Source organism: Procambarus clarkii, chromosome 80 (genome assembly GCF_040958095.1).
Source record: "Procambarus clarkii isolate CNS0578487 chromosome 80, FALCON_Pclarkii_2.0, whole genome shotgun sequence".
Taxonomy (NCBI): Eukaryota; Metazoa; Arthropoda; class Malacostraca; order Decapoda; family Cambaridae; genus Procambarus; species Procambarus clarkii.
This window is the reverse complement of record NC_091229.1, coordinates 7190355-7210705: the sequence shown is the minus strand read 5'-3', so window position 1 is coordinate 7210705 and position 20351 is coordinate 7190355. Positions and strand designations below refer to the sequence as shown.

Here is a 20351-nt window from a genome sequence, read left to right as displayed (position 1 = left end):
TTAATTGTGTCAGTGGTGATGACTTTTTTGTTGTCTTCTAGCTTATGGATGTCGTTCAGAAGCATTTCGATTTCCAGGCGTTTATTATGCATCTTTGGTTTAGATATGAATGGACAATTTAGACCAATATTTAAGAGGTCTCTATGGTCCTGGGTAAGATCATAAGAAGTAAGGTTAATATAGCCATCTTTAGGACGAGGGATCTTTAACTGTCTACCGTTTAGGGCTGTTAACTGACGGAGTGTCTTAATTTCTAAACGAGTTTTATGTTGTTGTTTCAGGTTAAATAGTTCACTGTTGATGGTTTGCTTGAGTTGGTTGGGGATGTTGTACTGGCTCCATTTGTTTAACTGATGTTTAGCTTGCTCTGTAAGGGTTTGTAGGGCTTCCTTCTTCATGTTTAGTTGATTACGTTTGAGCTCTTGCCTATACCTATATGTAAACTGTGCGTTGCGGACTGCTGGGTCATGTGAGTTTATGTTTTTTTTTTTTTTTTTTTACATGCAAAGCATGCAATTTAAATACAATAAAAACAACACAGAATACAAAACAGAACAAAATAAAACAATAGACCACCGGCCAGAAGGGCCGACAGCATAGCACAACAAAACACAAACACGAGAAATGCATAGAAAAATACAGCATACATCAAGGCACAAAACATAATACAATGGCAAACTAGCAATCACAGTAACATCACAAAACAAAACCTGCATAAAACAAAACATACATCAAGAGGCATAACAGGAAACACAACAGGACAATCACAATACAGTCCAAACAAAACATAAAGAACAAACATATACAACAGGTAAAGCAATATAAAAACACCAGGTCAAACGTACAGCACAGAAACAATACAGGAATAAAAACACTCACACCAAACCGTCCGCCCTGTAACAAACAAAGGGCGAGGCCAAAAGAAACAATAATAATAAACAAGCAAACCACGCAAACAAGAAAACAAAACAGGTACAAACACAACAACATATAAGCACTGGCCTGAAGGACCGAGAAGAAAACACAACATAAAGTACATCAAGAAACATGCTGGAACTTAAGTTTTGTTTTTTTTTTGTTTTTTTTACTTTTATGGTTACATGCAAAGCATGCAACTGAAATACAATATAAACACAGAAAACATAACAGAACAAAATAAAACAAGAGACCACCGGCCAGAAGGGCCGACAGCAGAGTACAACAAAACATAAACATGATAAACTCATAGAAAAATACAGCACACATCAAGACACAAAACATTATACAATGGCAAACAAGCAAGCACAATAAAAACTCAAAACAAAAAACACTGCATAAAACAAATTATACCTATACTATCCGCCCCGCAACCAAAGGGCGAGGCCAAAATAAACAATAATAAGAATCAAACAAACCAAACACAACATCATACATGCACTGGCCTGAAGGACCGAGAATAAAACACAAAACAAGGCAATATGCACAGCACACAACAAGCCATGAATAACAACAAAAACAACAACTACGGTAAGTGTACATGCAGGCCCGTAAGCCTGTCCGGTGGGAACCACATATTGAACGCCTCCCAAAGCAGCTACTTCGTCCAGGAGGCTCGACCCAACACTGGGGGCGCCATGCGGACCAGAACCCCGGCAACAAACACCCGCAGACAAGGAACCCACGCGGTGTCCCTCCGGACGCGAGTAACCGCCACCCTATCCCATTAATTCGGAACCCATCCATCAGAAAAATCCTCCGGCCGGGTAAGCATCAGGAACTCGGCAACCCAGGCCTCCAGATCCGCAAAGCACAACGGGGGCCCGACAGAGGGCATCACCACAGGGGCATCAGCGGCCACGGGCACACCACCATATGACTGCAGGGAATCATGGTGGGGCGGATCCTTACGTAAAGTCACCACCAGGCCACGCCCAGCACCAGCATCCGCACCATCCCTGGCAGCAGATGCCACCACACCCCACAGCGGAGAGCCCCCGGACGGGGAAGAAACAGGAGACCTACCCGAGACACGGGCATCAGCACCAGCAGGCACATGAACCTCCGCCACCACCACCCGCGGAGACAACGACTCAGCCGGATCCACGCCGTCAACACTATTAGACTGTTACGGACCTGAGTCCAGCGTTGTAGCACGGAGCTGTGACGACCACGCCATCTGTGGGTCAGCTCCTGAAACCCCCTCCAAATGGACAATGCCATCTAGTGAGGACGAGATATACCAGCCACAGGGGCTGGTTTCCCGCCTTAATCAGCTCGTGACATAGCCGCTGCTAACTTCTGGTGAGGTGGCGCTTAGACAGCAACGCCATCTATGGAGTGGATAGGTGGGCGTTTGTGTCTAAGCCTGTAAGTGAGGTGCCCTAGAGTGTAACTAGTACTGATGACGTGTCTGATTACAGAGTCGACCTGGGACTGCTGTATTGGATGTTGGATCAGTCTACCCAAGGCAGCCATAGTATCTCCACGTGTTTGCTGCAGAAGCTGTGAGTCACCCCCCGGATGAACACTGTTGTGTTAGCCTGCCTGTGAGGTGGCAGAACCAGGGATTGCCGTACCCGGGGCTGACTGGTGGAGAAGACTAGCCACTGGGGTGTTGTGGTGAGGAGAGTGATCTGTGGAATTACATGAGGCTCCTGCCTAGGGCTCGCAACCCTAGTATTGGTCTTGGAGTGGCCTATGCAGCATAGCTGATTGGAAACTGCCAGCTACAGGCTGGATTTGTGGTTGAAGGCCTCCACAACGGTGCACCCAGTGGTACTGTGATTTGGCTGGCCTGTGGCCGGGGTAGACTCGTCTAGAGAATCTAAGGATTCATCGTGAGGCCACGAGAAGAGGACCAGGGCTACTCATCGTGAGCACCGTGGAACATCCCGTGTCTTCGGAGGAAGACGAGTTATTGTAAATAATAAGTGTAGTAAAAGCAACCCCACGTGTGACTGTGATATATTTATTTATGGTGGTGGTAGCAATATATATTTAATTTTGTGTATTTGTATCCCTTCCCCTTTAATTTACTTGCGTTACGGAACACACCCCTTGAAAGCCACTACTAACTTGGGCCGGATACCCAAACTCTAATAACATCAGAGAAAGAACCCAGTTGCGACCCAATAGGGCCGTAACATAATTGGCATCCCCAGCGGGATCCGACCACTTGTCAAGTATGTTTGACAGGGGTGGTGAAGTGGCACAATCCCTGTAAATAATTCCCCCTGTGTGTGACTATTAGGACGTTATACGTCCTGTGCAGTGCTCGGAGTGATTCAGTGCAATATTGTAGAGTGAAGTGCTTGCTGTGATTTAAGTGCAATATTGCGAAGTGCGGTGCCCGGTGTAATTACGTGCAATATTGGCAAGTGCGGTGTTAGGCGCGATAAAGTGCAATATTAACGTAGAACAGTGCTCGGTGCGTTAAGTGCTAAAGTGAAGCGGTGTGTTAAGTGCTAGTGTTCCATCTAAGTGACAATGGCAGAAAAAGCGACCATCGACGATCTGGACAACGTTCAGGCCTTTCTGAACAAGGAGGACTGTCTTGCCAGATTGAAATATCTGGGGAAACAGGAACTTGTATTAGTGAGTGCCTACCTGGAGATCAAGATACGTGCCAGTGATTCCCGTGTGGAGATCTTGTCCAAGGTTCACCGGCATTTGAAGGCCGAGGAGAAACAGGAAGGCGAGGCACATAGTATAAAAGAAAGTGAAGACATAGCCTCCACTGACAAAGAAGATAAAGGCAGTGACATTGACAGCGATGCAGGTGAGCTGAATATAAGCTTGCTAACTGTCAAATTGCGTGCCTTAGAAATAAATCGTGAGATAGAATGGAAGAAATTAGAATTAGAACGAGAATTAAAAGATAAAGAAATGGAGATGAGGCGTTTAGAATTAGAAGAAAGGAAAGAAGAGCGAGAAAGAGAAGAGAAACGAGAGAGAGAAGAACGAGAAATAGAGAGAAAAGAGCGAGAAAGAGAAGAGAAACGAGAAAGAGAAAGAGAAGGGCGAGAAAGAGAAGAGAAACGAGAAAGAGAAGAGCGAGAAAGAGAAGAGAAACGAGAAAGAGAAGAGCGAGAAAGAGAAGAGAAACGAGAGAGAGAAGAACGAGACAGGCAAGAACGACGAGACAGAGAGGAAAGAGAGAGACAACATGAGCTAGAAGTATTACGGTTAGGCGGTGGGAGGCAAAGAATGGAAACAAGTATTTTCGATCCTGTGAGGAACATCAAAATGGTCCCAAAATTCAATGAGAAGGAAGTGTCGAAGTTCTTCGCAGCCTTCAAGAAAGTCGCAGCCTGTTTGGAGTGGCCAAAGGAGAATTGAGCCATCATAATACAGTCCGTCTTGACTGGGACGGCCCAAATCACTTACTCCACTTTGTCCCTTGATGACTCCGGCGACTATGACAAGGTGAAGAAGGTCGTGCTAATGGCATACCAATTAGTACTTGAGGCTTACAGGCAGAAGTTTAGAAACCTGAAAAAGACCTTAGAGCACACGTTCTCCGAATTCGCCACAATCAAGGAACGGCTTTTCCAAGAATGGTGTGCCTCTCGAAAGGTGGAGACCAAAGAAGACCTCGAGCAGCTCATACTGTTAGAGGACTTCAAAGACTGTCTGTCTGGAGACCTGAAGACGTACTTAGAAGAGCAGCAGGTGGAGACCTTGAGTGCGGCAGCCACCATGGCTGAAGAGTACATCCTAACGCATAGGCCTTCTGCTAAGTATGTCCCGAGGAATTACCCACTCCGGTTTGACAAACCTCGTCATGACGAAGAGAGACCCGTCCCACAAAGCGCTGTGAAGACTCCCCCAAGTAGCCCCGAAGGACTAGTCCTAACAGTCCGAAACACCGCAGTCCGAGGAGGAATATGGTGTGTTGGACTTGTGGGCAGAAAGGGCATGTAGCTGCTATGTGCCGAGGCAGAAGAGGTAGCGGCGCACGTAGGGAAGTGATGTTGATGAGCTGTGTAACACCACCAGCAGGAATCCAGTCTATGACTAGTCAGGAAGGACCAAGTTTGTTCGCCCCTCACACTTCAGACGGGTATGTATCGAGTGATCATACTGGTAGATCAGTTGTAGTGCTCAGAGATAGTGGAGCAGCCCAGTCCCTGATCATGAGAAACTCGTTACCCGAGGGAATGAGTGTGGATGGGAGACAAAAGGTTGTCCTGGTCGGGTTTCCTAGGACACGGTATGTTGCCCCCTTAGTGCCGGTACATCTAGACTCGCCTTACTTCAGCGGCACATGTGCGTTGGCAGTAGTCGATACCCTACCTATAGCTGGGATTGACGTGATACTAGCCAACGACTTGGTGACAGATTGGAGCAACAATCATCCCAAGATTGTGGACGAGTCAGCCGGAACAGCAAGGTCTGAGGTAACAGCAGGCAGTGGTAATATCCAGGTACAGACAGACACGGAATTAGTTAACCTGTTTAATTCTCCCTCTCACCTACAGATTGACAGCATTCTAGCAGAGTCTCCTGATTCTTCTCCCGACGAAGAACATGCGGTTAAGGAGGCAGAAGCGACTGAGCGAGAAGAGAGGCCTCGTGTACAAACACCCACGGATTCCCTAGAGTCTGGAATGAAGGCACCTGAGTACTTGCGGTATGGCAAGGTACAGCGTTCATTGAACCGGCCAGCGATTCCCCAGACGTCGGAGGTATGTGAGGTATGTGCGAAGGTTATAGTGCCCTCTTCGGTCCAAACCAGGCTAATGGATGTAGCCGGCTATGGACATTACAGGCTCAGGAAGCTTATCCCTCGGTTGGCCATATGTTTCTTAGCAGTATTTTGTCTTGTTCTCGTGTGTGTTCTCAGTAAGGACCAGTGGACGACCCGACAAATGATGGCTCCCTTGAACATCGTGAAGAGATCCCAGGGATTAGAGACGTGCACTGTGAGTGTTGCAGTCAAAGAAGGGACCTGGAAGGTGATGGTAGATACAGGAGGTACGAGATATGATATTATGAGTGACTGTTTCCGACAGGTTGACACCCGCCGTGTGATTGCTGAGCTGGGATGCAGCATTATACGGAACGTTGGTCGACCTGACAGTGGCAGAGCGAATGCCATCCTCGATGTACGAGCAGCCCTGTTGGAACTAGGTGTGAGCCTAGTATAGGCGTATGCTGTGAGTACTGATTTAACTGTCGCTGTCACTCTAAATAATCCAAACCCTGTATTCCAGGTTCCCGTCTCCCTGAAGGACTACCGGACCGGTACCAGAAATGCCGTCTGTGATCAGCCATCATCGGTGTCACGACACAGGGAAGTGTCGATTCACCCCGGATCGCGTCAGTATCAATCCTTACTCGAAGCACGTGAGATTATACCTCTGTCAAACATCGCAGTGAAGGTGTGGGAAGTCACATCAGGCAGAGCATTGCCTTACATCTGAAAGTTTCTTTCATGCCAGAGTTGCTCAGTGGGACAGTTCTGTGGACAAGACATCCTCGCCACTCCAGTTAATAGTGTACGTGAGACCGTGTGGAGTTGTATCCACGTACTAATTTGGTTTGTCTTTTCTTTTATAGAGACCCAAACCAAATTCTTTTTGGTGGGGAGGTGTTACGGACCCGAGTCCAGCGTCGTAGCACGGAGCTGTGACGACCACCCCATCTGTGGGTCAGCTCCCGAAGCCCCCTCCAAATGGACGATGCCATCTAGAGAGGACGAGATATACCGGCCACAGGGGCTGGTTTCCCGCCTTAATCAGCTCGTGACATAGCCACTGCTGACCTCTGGTGAGGTGGCGCTTAGACAGCAACGCCATCTATGGAGTGGATAAGTGGGCGTTTGTGTCTAAGCCTGTAAGTGAGGTGCCCTAGAGTGTAACTAGTACTGATGACGTGTCTGATACAGAGTCGACCTGGGACTGCTGTATTGGATGTTGGATCAGTCTACCCAAGGCAGCCATAGTATCTCCACGTGTTTGCTGCAGAAGCTGTGAGTCACCCCCCGGATGAACACTGTTGTGTTAGCCTGCCTGTGAGGTGGCAGAACCAGGGATTGCCGTACCCGGGGCTGACTGGTGGAGAAGACTAGCCACTGGGGTGTTGTGGTGAGGAGAGTGATCTGTGGAATCACACGAGGCTCCTGCCTAGGGCTCGCAACCCTAGTATCGGTCGTGGAGTGGCCTACGCAGCGTAGCTGATTGGAACCTGCCAGCTACAGGCTGGATTTGTGGTTGAAGGCCTCCACGACGGTGCACCCAGTGGGACTGTGATTTGGCTGGCCTGTGGTCGGGGTAGACCTGTCTAGAGAATCTAAGGATTCATCGTGAGGCCACGAGAAGAGGACCAGGGCTACTCATCGTGAGCACCGTGGAATATCCCGTGTCTTCGGAGGAAGACGAGTTATTGTAAATAATAAGTGTAGTAATAGCAACCCCGCGTGTGACTGTGATATATTTATTTATGGTGGTGGTAGCAATATATATTTAATTTTGTGTATTTGTATCCCTTCCCCTTTAATTTACTTGCGTTACGGAACACACCCCTTGAAACCCACTACTAACTTGGGGCCGGATACCCAAACTCTAATAACATCAGAGAAAGAACCCAATTGCGACCCAATGGGGCCGTAACATAGACCCACAATCACTGAAGTCCCCAACATCAGCCCAGGCCGTAGACAAACGCCTGGAACATTTGGGCTCTGGCCGGATATCGTCAGAGCCAGAAGCGGACCCAGAAACACGGGCACCACCAGCCGGACGAACCAACGCCCGACACAGAACGGCAGCAGCCTCTACCACAGGGGGAACCGGACCACACACAGCAGGAGGCACCACAGCCACCCCATCACACAGCACAGACGGCGAGGGTGCAGGGACCAGGACAGATGCAGCAAAGGAAGAACCGGAAGACGAGGGGCCCGAGCAGCTGTCAGACGGAAGAGGCTCAGGAACGGCAGATGGAAGAGGCTCAGGAACACCAGCTGGAACAGGTGGAGCACCAGCTGAAACAGAGGGCACCTCCTCAGCCGAATAGACGTCCACATCCACCGAATCATCCACGGCAGGCGCAGAACAGGCAGCAGCCTGATGGCCCAAAAGACCACAACGATAACACGTCTGCGGCTGGCGGGCGTAAAACACCCGAACGTTGTACCCCATAAGGCGCGCAGATGACGGAATATTTGCCCGGAGTCTCATGCCCAGGGTGCAAATGTTAGACCTCACACCCTTAAGAGGACTAGAAGACACCTCGTTCACCCTCACACTAACTACCGCGCCAAACCGGCCGAAATACCACCGTAGCAGAGCCTCTGGGAACTCCACGGGAGCCCCATGCACACTGATGTAAGTAAGTGCACCACTTCTATCAGAAAGGGTTACAGTGCCCGCACCATCCGGTAGGGGTAGTGTCCGCCCCTCGTATCACAGGAGAAAATCGCGATACGCGACCTCCTCTGTGAACTTCACAATCGCCCTACGGGCCGTTACCAACTCGACCCCATAAATCTCAAACACAGGGACAGCGCATATCACAAGCAAGCGCAATCTCCGGGTAACCTGCCCGCACAGGGAACTATAGACCCACAGACTGAGCCCAGACGACAGGGGGTAGAGGGACCCCCATTGTAACGCCACGTCAGCACAGGCGGGCAGAGACACCCGCCCCCAACCGGCCGAAACTGGCAAACAACACCAACTGCTGGAGCGCCGAAGCAACACGTCTGTCCCCTACCAAAGCTAGGGCCAGACTCATGTGGGTTTATATTGGTGTATACTGGCAGCAGGTTTTCTTTTAAACGTGCCTCATTAAATATGGCCGCATATTCTGTATTTACTATCTTCTGTTGTAGGGCTTCTATCCCTCTAACTATTTTTCTAGCATCAGTGCTTAGCTGAAAGAGTTCTCCAAAACTCATGTTCGTTATTTTTAAGTTAAAGAAAAAAGTGGATTACTATAGAATGTATTACACTTATTTATACAATTTGCAGAACGTTTCGAACCTCCATGATTCATTCTCAAGTGGAAAGAAATAACAGAGCTCGTTAAATTTATAGCAGTACGGGGTCAGGTGATAAAACAAGTAGAATAAAGGAAAAGGCAAGGAGATAAATATGGGACGAAGCACATACAAAGATTAATTAGGTGTAATATTGCCTGTTATGTTGAGTCGTGTCTTCTGTGTTAGCATCGTTATATTCCGGTCTTGTCATTACTCTCATCGTGGGTAGAGTAAATAGTTTCATGATTTGGGTGTTCATGGTAGGTTGATCTATTCTTATGTAAATTGCTTCAAGAATTTGTAATCTTCTTATATCTTGGGTTTTGTCAACACAGGTATTTTTGTTCAACATTTCTCTTGTTAGGGTGATGTCATGGGCTTGTCTCATGTGATTCCTGGGGGCACCGGGTTGAAGATGACAGGTCAAACGCCTCATCAGCTTGGTCGACGTCATACCTATGTACTTAGATTGAACGTTACATCCTTCGTGGTGGCAAGTGTACTTGTATACAATGCTTGACTGCTGTAGAGGGTTCTCCGTCAGCTTCGGGCTGTTTTTAATTAGGAGGTCGGTAGTCTTCTTTGTTTTATAGAATTTGATCAGGTCTATGTTTTGTTTAGGAATAGTGCTTTTTACTCCTTTACGGATTATTTCCTTCTTTTTTATGTTCACTATGCATAGTTGATTTGTAATATAATTTTATTTATACAGGTCCATTTTACTTAATGAATATATTGGAATATTGACTTATTGCATGTTTGGTTACTTGATGAAATATTGGAATATTCACTTTTGAATTAGTGTAATCACTTAATGGATGTATTGGAATTTGCCTTAATGCATTTTCGACTTATTGGCGTAATTTGGGATATTGCATTTGAATTATTGATTTTATCTATTGGATTTATTGGAATATCAATTTTGATTTATGGATATTACTTATTGGATTCTTGGAATATTGACTTATTGTGTGTTGAACTGTTGGAATATTCACTTTGCTCTATTGTAATTACTTAATGGATTCTTTGGATTATTGACTTAATGCATTTTGGATAGATTAACACAATTTTGGGATATTGGCGTTTGAATTAATGATTTTATTTTGGAATATTGACTTATTGTATGATTGAATTTTGTTGAAATTTTTGAATATATACATATGGTTTATTGAAATTCCTTAATGGTTTCTTTGGATTATTGACTTAATGCATTTTGGATTCTTGACGTAATTCTGGGATATTGACGTTTGAATTATTTTTTTAACTATTGGATTTATTGGATTATTGATTTATGGATTTTGCTTATTGGAGTTATAGGATTATTGACTTATTGCCTTCTCATGTCACTCATTGCATTGCACTTTCCTGGGTATCTGGGTGTTATTTTGGCCTGCAGTGCCGTCGGACGTGTGCTCTGCGTCACGCGTCCCCATGTAGTTTGTGTGAGTGCCCTGCACCTTAGCCCTGCCATAGTTGACTTGGAGGGACGCTCAGTCGCCCTGGGCCTCTGGGCGTGCTCGGTCAAGTGGGGTGGCGTGAGTCGGTTAAGGCAAGTGTCTGGGAATCACCAAAGCACGGGTTCAAGACCCTCCATTGCCTCAAAATGGTTTGCCTTATGCATTTTGGTTTCATCGACGTGATTTTGGGATATTGGCGTTTGAATTAATGATTTTATCTATTGGATTTATTGAAATATTGATTTTGATTTATGGAATTTACTTATTGGATTCTTAGAATATTGACTTATTGAATGATTGTTTTTGTTGAATTATTGGCATATTCACTTATGGTTTATTGAAATTACTTAATGGAGTCATTGGTATATTGACTAAATGCATTTTGGATTCATTGACGTAATTCAGGGATGATGACGTGTGATTTATTGATTTTAACTATGGGAATTATTGGGATTTTGATTTATGGATTTTGTTTATTGGATTTATTGGAATAATGACTTATTGCCTTCTCACTCAGGGCTGCATACGAAGGTGCTACAGGTCGGCACTTTTTTTTTTTTTTTTTTTTTATTATTTTCTACCACAGACGTGGCCACACATTTACAATGCTAACCAGCATATATACATTTTCTTCTGTCCTCCATGGACAGGGTTAGAGAAGTGTTAAACATACAGTTCAAGGGTTTATTGAACACTCAACCACAGAAGGTGATTCGGTGCTTTTAAAATGCTAAGCTAACCTACATACGTAAATACATAGATACACAGATTTACGTATGCCCTACATAAAGTATTAGATGTGTCTTTTACATAGTGTCATTAATGTACATTCACAAAGGTGAAATGTAATTCTGATCAGCTTCCATATATGCTTTATACCCATACATATACATACACACACACACATACACATACATATATACACACACACATGCATTCACATACATTTGTCTCATTTACCCTGACAGGGTGAGGTAGCTGATAAAGAAACTAGTGTGCAATTAAGCACTTAATCACTGAAGGTGATGAAGGTACTTTTACAAGCTCAGGTTATATAGTTACATCACATACATACATTGTATGATTGATACATTACATGGTCAATTTTGGATACAAGTCCAATATATCATCAAGTGTTCCAGTACTCATATAGTAACTACAGAGTTCAGCATACCTTAGCCCAGGAGGGCGAAAGTCAGTCAGTATTGGACACTCTACAATATAATGTTCAAGAGAGTGCATGTTTTCTCTTTCACAAAGTTGACACATTGTGTACTCGACATTTGGGTTTTGAGAAAGCTGCCAGATACGTCTATATCCCAGGCGTATTCTGGCCACCATAACATCACATTGCCGGGTTCTTGTTCTATTAGTCCCATATGTGAATGTCTCCTCACGATATCTATCATAATATTTAATGCTACAACTTTCAGGTCTTTGAGAATTTGTTAGGTCGGTGAGATTTTCATTAGATATTTGTTTAAGTATTCTCTTTGTCACTGCTAATGAAACACCCATATCAATTTCTACCACTGGTTTTCTGCAGGCTGACTTAGCAAGCATATCAACAGTGTCATGCCTTGAGATGCCAACATGTGATGGTATCCATAGGAATTTAATCTCAAATCTGTTTTCTTTGGCAGCTAAAACATTAATTCGAATATCACTGACTATTTTCTGGGTGTCACTACTATGTGCGTTCAATGCCAGGAGTGCACTCTGCGAGTCACAGTATATAAGTCCACTGCCTTTGTCTTTTAAAAATTCAGTGGCAAGGTATATGCCTGCAAGTTCGGTTTGAGTTGGGTCGGCACTGGGAGGGCTGCACACATAGGTGCTACAGGTCGGCACTGGCAGGGCTCCACCAGTAGGTGCTACAGGTCGGCACTGGCAGGGCTCCACCCGTAGGTGCTACAGGTCGGCACTGACAGGGCTGCACACATAGGTGCTACAGGTCGGCACTGGCCGGGCTGCACACGTAGGTGCTACAGGTCGGCACTGGCCGGGCTGTACACGTAGGTGCTACAGGTCGGCACTGGCAGGGCTGCACACGTAGGTGCTACAGGTCAGCACTGGCAGGGCTGCACACGTAGGTGCTACAGGTCAGCACTGGCAGGGCTGCACACGTAGGTGCTACAGGTCAGTACTGGCAGGGCTGCACATGTAGGTGCTACAGGTCGACACTGGCAGGGCTGCACACGTACGTGCTACAGGTCGGCACTGGCAGGGCTGCACACGTAGGTGCTACAGGTCGGTACTGACAGGGCTGCACACGTAGGTGCTACAGGTCGGCACTGGCATGCTGCCAGGCCCTGCTAGCGTAGGAGCATAAGACGTCATCACAGAGGCCGTCGTAATGCCAAAAAACTGCACACAAGTGCGCTAAATGGTTACCTGGGGATGCGACTTGCCAAGACTGCGCATGCGGAGGGAGAGATGTCAGAGGAGGGACATCACGCCGGCCGGTGCCAAGGGCCAAATGCGCCAGCAGCTGGTAGTGGTGGTAGTGGGAGTCGTGGTAGAGCGAGTAGAGGTAGTGGGTGTGGTGGTAGTGGGAGTAGTGGTAGTGATAGTGGTGGTAGTAGGAGTTATGGTAGTGAGAGTGATAGAAGTGGGTGTGGTGGTAGTGGCAGGTTGCCGTACTGGGAGTGGTGGTAGTGAGAGCTGTGATGGTAATGGGTGTGATGGTAGTGGGAGTGTCGGTAGTTGGAGTGGCAGTAGTGAGGGTGGTGGTAGTGTGAGTTGTGGTAGTGGAAGGGTTGGTAGTGAGAGTGGTGGTAGTGGGAGTGGTTGTAGTGGGAATGGAGGTAGTGGTAGTAGTGTGGGTGGTGGTAGTGAGGGTGGTGATAGTAGGAGTGGTGGTAGTGGGAGTGGTTGTAGTGGTAGTGTGGATGGTGGTAGTGTGCGTGGTGTTAGTGGGAGTGGTGGGTAGAGGGAGTGTTAGTAGTGTGAGTGCTGGTAGAGGGAGTGGTTGTAGAGGGAGTGGTTGTAGAGGGAGTGGTTGTAGAGGGAGTGGTGGTAGTTGGAGGGGTGATAGTGTAGGTCGTGGGAGTGGTAGTAGTGTGGGTGTTGGTAGTGTGGTTGGTGGTAGTGTGGGTGGTGGTTGTGTGGGTGGAGATAGTGAAGGTGGTGGTAGTGTGGGTGGTGGTAGTGTGGGTGGTGGCAGTGTGGGTGGTGGTAGTGTGGGTGGTGGTAGTGTGGATTATGGTAGTGTGGGTGGTGATAGTGTGGGTGGTGGTTGTTTGGGTGGTGGTAGTGTGGGTGGTGATAGTGTGGGTGGTGGTAATGTGGTTGGTGGTTGTGTGGGTGGTGGTAGTGTGGGTGGTGGTAGTGTGGGTGGTGATAGTGAGGGTGGTGGTAGTGTGGGTGGTGGTAGTGTGGGTGGTGGTAGTGTGGGTGGTGGTAGTGTGAGTTATGGTAGTGTGGGTGGTGGTAATGTGGGTGGTGGTTGTGTGGGTGGTGGTAGTGTGGGTGGTGGTATTGTGGGTTATGGAAGTGTGGGTGGTGATAGTGTGGGTGGTGGTTGTGTGGGTGGTGGTAGTGTGGGTGGTTAGAGTGTGGATGGTGGTAGTGTGGGTGGTGATAGTGTGGGTGGTGATAGTGTGGGTGGTGGTAGTGTGGGTGGTGATAGTGTGGGTGGTGGTAGCGTGGGTGGTGATAGCGTGGGTGGTGTTAGTGTGGGTGGTGGTAGTGTGGGTGGTGGTAGTGTGGGTGGTGGTAGTGTGGGTGGGGGTTGAGTGGGTGGTGGAAGTGTAGGTGGTAGTGTGGGTGGTGGTAGTGTTGGTGGTGGTAGTGTGGGTGGTGATAGTGTGGGTGGTGATAGTGTGGGTGGTGGGTGGTGGTAGTGTGGGTGGTTATAGTGTGGATGGTGGTAGTGTGGGTTATGGAAGTGTGGGTGGTGTTAGTGTGGGTGGTGGTAGTGTGGGTGGTGGTAGTGTGGGTGGTGGTAGTGTGAGTTATGGTAGTGTGGGTGGTGGTAATGTGGGTGGTGGTTGTGTGGGTGGTGGTAGTGTGGGTGGTGGTAGTGTGGGTTATGGAAGTGTGGGTGGTGATAGTGTGGGTGGTGGGTGGTGGTAGTGTGGGTGGTTATAGTGTGGATGGTGGTAGTGTGGGTTATGGAAGTGTGGGTGGTGATAGTGTGAGTGGTGGTTGTGTGGGTGGTGGTAGTGTGGGTGGTGATAGTGTGGGTGGTGGTAGTGTGGGTGGTGATAGTGTGGGTAGTGGTAGTGTGGGTGGTGATAGTGTGGGTGGTGGTAGCGTGGGTGGTGATAGCGGTGGTGGTGGTAGTGTGGGTGGTGATTGTGTGGGTGGTGGTAGTGTGGGAGGTGGTAGTGTGGGTGGTGATAGTGTGGGTGGTGGTAGCGTGGGTGGTGATAGTGTGGGTGGTGGTAGTGTGGGTGGTGATAGCGGTGGTGGTGGTAGTGTGGGTGGTGATAGCGGTGGTGGTGGTAGTGTGGGTGGTGGTTGTGTGGGTGGTGGTAGTGTGGGTGGTGGTAGTGTGGGTGGTGATAGTGTGGGTGGTGGTAGCGTGGGTGGTGATAGTGTGGGTGGTGGTTGTGTGGGTGGTGGTAGTGTGGGTTATGGTAGTGTGGGTTGTGATAGTGTGGGTGGTGGTTGTGTGTGTGGTGGTAGTGTGGGTGGTTATAGTGTGGGTGGTGGTAGTGTGGGTGGGGGTTGTGTGGGTGGTGGAAGTGTAGGTGGTAGTGGTAGTGTGGGTGGTGGTAGTGTGGGTGGTGGTAGTGTGGGTTATGGTAGTGTGGGTGGTGATAGTGTGGGTGGTGGTAGTATGGGTGGTGGTAGTTTGGGTGGTGGTAGTGTGGGTGGTGATAGTGTGGGTGGTGATAGTGTGGGTGGTGATCGTATGGGTGGTGGTAGTGTGGGTGGTGATAGTGTGAGTTATGGTAGTGTGGGTGGTGGTAATGTGGGTGGTGGTTGTGTGGGTGGTGGAAGTGTTTGTGGCGGTAGTGTGGGTTATGGTAGTGTGGGTGGTGATAGTGTGGGTGGTGGTTGTGTGGGTGGTGGTAGTGTGGGTGGTTGTAGTGAGGGTGGTTATAGTGTTGATGGTGGTAGTGTGGGTGGTGGTAGTGTGGGTGTTGGTAGTGTGGGTGGTGATAGTGTGGGTGGTGGTAGTGTGGGTGGTGGTGGTGTGGGTGGTAGTAGTGTGGGTGGGGGGTTGTGTGGGTGGTGGTAGTGTGGGTGGTGGTAGAGCGAATAAGCAATAAACACAGTAGGCTTAGTGACGTCGCAGGATATGCTGTGAAGCGGTCATCCTATTTGAATTTCATGTTTTGGCTCAATTATCTTATGTTCATGTCTTACTAGTTCATAAATTACAAATTAAAAAGCAAGGAAAAAAGATATAACACAATTTAAAGTGATTATCTTGCTATAAATAGCTCATGTTGTGATGTAAACTAATATAAATAAGTACATAAAAATGGGAGCGGATACCCAGAGCGGACTCTGGCCGCAGGTCAGGGTGTCCTGAGCAGTCTGGCTCCATGTACACTCCCAGCAGGTCCTGTCACAGCCGTCCTCTGTTTGGTAAGATGACTACACCACCACCACTGTCTCTCTCACCCTCACTGGCACTCTCTCACCACCACCACCACCGCCACTGTCTCTCTCTCACCACCACTGTCTCTCACTAACCACCACTGTCTCTCACTCACCACCACTGTCTCTCTCTCACCCTCACTGGCACTGTCTCTCTCACCCTCACTGGCACTGTCTCTCTCACCATCACTGGCACTCTCTCACCACCACCCCCGCCACTGTCTCTCACTCACCACCGCCACTGTCTCTCTCACCATCACTGGCACTCTCTCACTGCCACTGTCTCTTACCCCCACTGTCTCTCACTCACCACCACTGTCTCTCACTCACCATCACTGTCTATCACTCACCACCACTGTCTCTCACTCACCACCACTGTCTCTCACTCCCCACCACTGCCTCTCTCTCACCACCACTGCCACTGTCTCTCTCTCACCACCATTGTCTCTCACTCACCACCACTGTCTCTCACTCACCACCACTGTCTCTCTCTCACCACCGCTGTCTCTCTCTCACCACCACTGTCTCTCACTCCCCACCACTGCCTCTCTCTCACCACCACCACCACCGCCACTGTCTCTCTCTCACCACTATTGTCTCTCACTCACCACCACTGTCACTCACCACCACTGTCTCTCACTCCCCACCACTGCCTCTATCTCACCACCACCACCACCGCCACTGTCTCTCACTCACCACCGCCACTGTCTCTCTCACCATCACTGTCACTCTCTCACCACCACCACCGCCACCACTGTCTCTTACCCCCACTGTCTCTGACTCACCACCACTGTCTCTCACTCACCATCACTGTCTCTCACTCACCACCACTGTCTCTCACTCCCCACCACTGTCTCTCTCTCACTACCACCACCACCGCCACTGTCTCTCTCTCACCACTATTTTCTCTCACTCACCACCACTGTCTCTCACTCACCAACATTGTCTCTCTCTCTCACGACCACCACTGCCTCTCTCTCACGACCACCAGTGCCACTGTCTCTCTCTCACCACCATTGTCTCTCACTCACCACCTCCACCGTCTCTCTCACCACCATTGCCTCTCACTCACCACCACCACCGCCACTGTCTCTCACTCACCATTTCCACCACCACTGTCTCTCACTCACAACTACCACCACCACTGTCTCTCTCTCACCACCACCACCACCACCACCGTCTCACTCTCACCACCACCACCACCACCACCACCACCATCTCACACTCACCATCACCACCACCACCATCTCACACTCACCACCACCACCACCACAATCTCACACTCACCACCACCACCACCATCTCACACTCACCACCACCACCACCATCTCACACTCACCACCACCACCACCACCGTCTCACACTCACCACCACCACAATCTCACACTCACCACCACCACCACCACCATCTCACACTCACCACCACCACCACCATCTCACACTCACCACCACCACCACCACCGTCTCACACTCACCACCACCACCACCACCATCTCACACTCACCACCACCACCACCACAATCTCACACTCACCACCACCACCACCACCACCATCTCACACTCACCACCACCACCACCACAATCTCACACTCACCACCACCACCACCACCACAATCTCACACTCACCACCAACACCACCACAATCTCACACTCACCACCACCACCACCACCACCATCTCACACTCACCACCACCACCACCACCGTCTCACACTCACCACCACCACCACCACCACCACCACCATCTCACACTCACCACCACCACCACCACCGTCTCACACTCACCACCACCACCACCACAATCTCACACTCACCACCACCACCACCACCACCACAATCTCACACTCACCACCACCACCACCATCTCACACTCACCACCACCACCACCACCATTATCTCACACTCACCACCACCACCACCACCGTCTCACACTCACCACCACCACCATCTCATACTCACCACCACCATCTCACACTCACCACCACCACCACAACCACCACCACCATCTCACACTCACCACCACCACCACAACCACCACCATCTCACACTCACCACCACCACCACCACCATCTCACACTCACCACCACCACCACCACCATCTCACACCCCACCACCACCACCATCTCACACTCACCACCACCACTGTCTCACACTCACCACCACCACCATCATCTCACACTCACCACCACCACCACCATCTCACACTCACCACCACCACCATCTCACACTCACCACCATCTCACACTCACCACCACCACCACCACCGTCTCACTCTCACTACCTCCACCACCACCACCATCACTACCACCGACTCACTCTCACTACCTCCACCACCACCACCACCACCACCACCACCACTACCACTGTCTCACACTCACCACCACCACCACCATCTCACACTCACCACCACCACTACCATCTCACACTCACCACCACCCCCGTCTCACACTCACCACCACCATCACCACTACCGTCTCTCACTCTCCAACATTACCATCTTTCACACACCACCACCACCACCACCACCGTCTCACACTCACCACCACCACCACCACCACCGTCTCACACTCACCACCACTACCATCTCAAACTCACCACCACCACCACCACCATCTCACACTCACTACCACCACCACCATCTCATACTCACTACCACCACCACCGTCTCACTCTCACCACCACCACCACCACCGTCTCACTCTCACCACCACCCCCACCACCACCACCATCACCACCACCACCGTCTCACTATCACCACCACCATTTCACACCCACAACCACCATCACCACCACCGTCTCCCACTCACCACCATTATCATCTCTCACACTCACCATCACCACCACCATCTCACACCACCACCACCATCTCACACTCACCACCACCACCACCGCCGTCTCACACTCACCACCACCACCACTGTCTCACACTCACCACCACCACCACCACTTTCTGACTCACCACCACCACCACCACCACTGTCTCACACTCACCACCACCACCACCACCACCACCACTGTCTCACTCACCACCACCACCACCACTGTCTCACTCACCACCACCACCACCACTGTCTCACACTCACCACCACTGTCTCACTCACCACCACCACCACCACCACTGTCTCACTCACCACCACCACCACCACTGTCTCACACTCACCACCACTACCACCACTGTCTCACTCACCACCACCACCACCACCTCCACCGTCTCACTCTCACCACCGTCTCTCACTCACCACCATTACCATCTCTCACACTCACCACCACCATCGTCTCACACAACCACCAATACCACCGTCTCACTCTCACCACCACCACCACCGTCTCTCACTCACCACCATTACCATCTCTCACACTCACCACCACCACCATCGTCTCACACTCACCACCACCACCATCGTCTCACACTCACCACCACCACCATCGTCTCACACTCACCAATACCACCAACACCATCGTCTTGGAATTTCGTCCTCTGCCTCTGGGGGGCGTGGACGTCGGGCTCTGGCTGCCAGTAGCTGTTTGTCGCTGACTGGTGGTGGTTGCTCGTTGGTGTGGGGCGCCAGCTGACTGGGGCGGAGGTCAGCAATATGGCGGCGGCTGGTGGTAGCAGCATCTCTCCCACTCGCGTGGCGGTGACGTTTGACACGTCACCTGGATACGAGCGGTTTGTGGGGTGTTGGAACGAGCGGACGACTCCCCTTCCTCATTCGGCTGTGTCTGTGACTGTCTCTGATCCGTGGGGTCCACTGAGCGTGCACGGGGTACCTGTTACGTTTCCTGAGGTGGAGCTTTCTTCTGTGTTTGCGAGGTATGGTACGGTGTTGTGTCATCGGTACAACTTGTTTAGTGCCAGGCGGCTGCGGGGCCTCCGTCTGGGTACTCGCACGCTGCATATGCGCCTCAAGGAGTCCATCCCCACTAAGGTTATGTGCTGTGGTCTTCCGCTCCGAGTTTTCTATCCAGGGCAGGCCCGCACGTGCTTCCGCTGTGGGGAGGAGGGCCATGGTGCTGCCCAGTGTGAGGTTCCTCGAATGGAGACTGCTTCTGTATTCAGTGTAGGGGATTTTCCCCCCCGCCGTGAGAATGGTGCTTCCCTGGCCGGTCCTCGGCATGGGGGTGTGACTGGTGGGGCACCTGTGACTTGTGCCTGGTGGTGCACCTGCGACCGTTGTGCCTGGTGGTGCACCTGCGACTGTTGTGCCTGGTGGTGCACCTGCGACCGTTGTGCCTGGTGGTGCACCTACGACTGTTGTGCCTGGTGGTGCGCCTGCGACTGTTGTGCCTGGTGGTGCACCTGCGACTGTTGTGCCTGGTGGTGCGCCTGCGACTGTTGTGCCTGGTGGTGCACCTGCGACTGTTGTGCCTGGTG

At 49.9% G+C, this 20351-nt stretch overlaps 1 protein-coding gene and 1 long non-coding RNA gene across 2 annotated transcripts in view; one reads left to right on the top strand and one right to left on the bottom strand.

Moving 5' to 3' along the window:
- LOC138357738 (uncharacterized) overlaps positions 1-20351 on the bottom strand; it is a 275493-nt gene that overhangs the window by 219005 nt on the left and 36137 nt on the right. The gene's annotated exons all lie outside the window — the stretch shown is intronic.
- The window catches only part of LOC123753433 (uncharacterized), a 108596-nt gene continuing 104151 nt past the window's right edge, over positions 15907-20351 (top strand). Inside the window, exon 1 of the mRNA XM_069314734.1 lies at positions 15907-15966. The gene's annotated coding sequence lies outside the window, so the exon portion shown is untranslated. The remainder of the gene's footprint in view (positions 15967-20351) is intronic.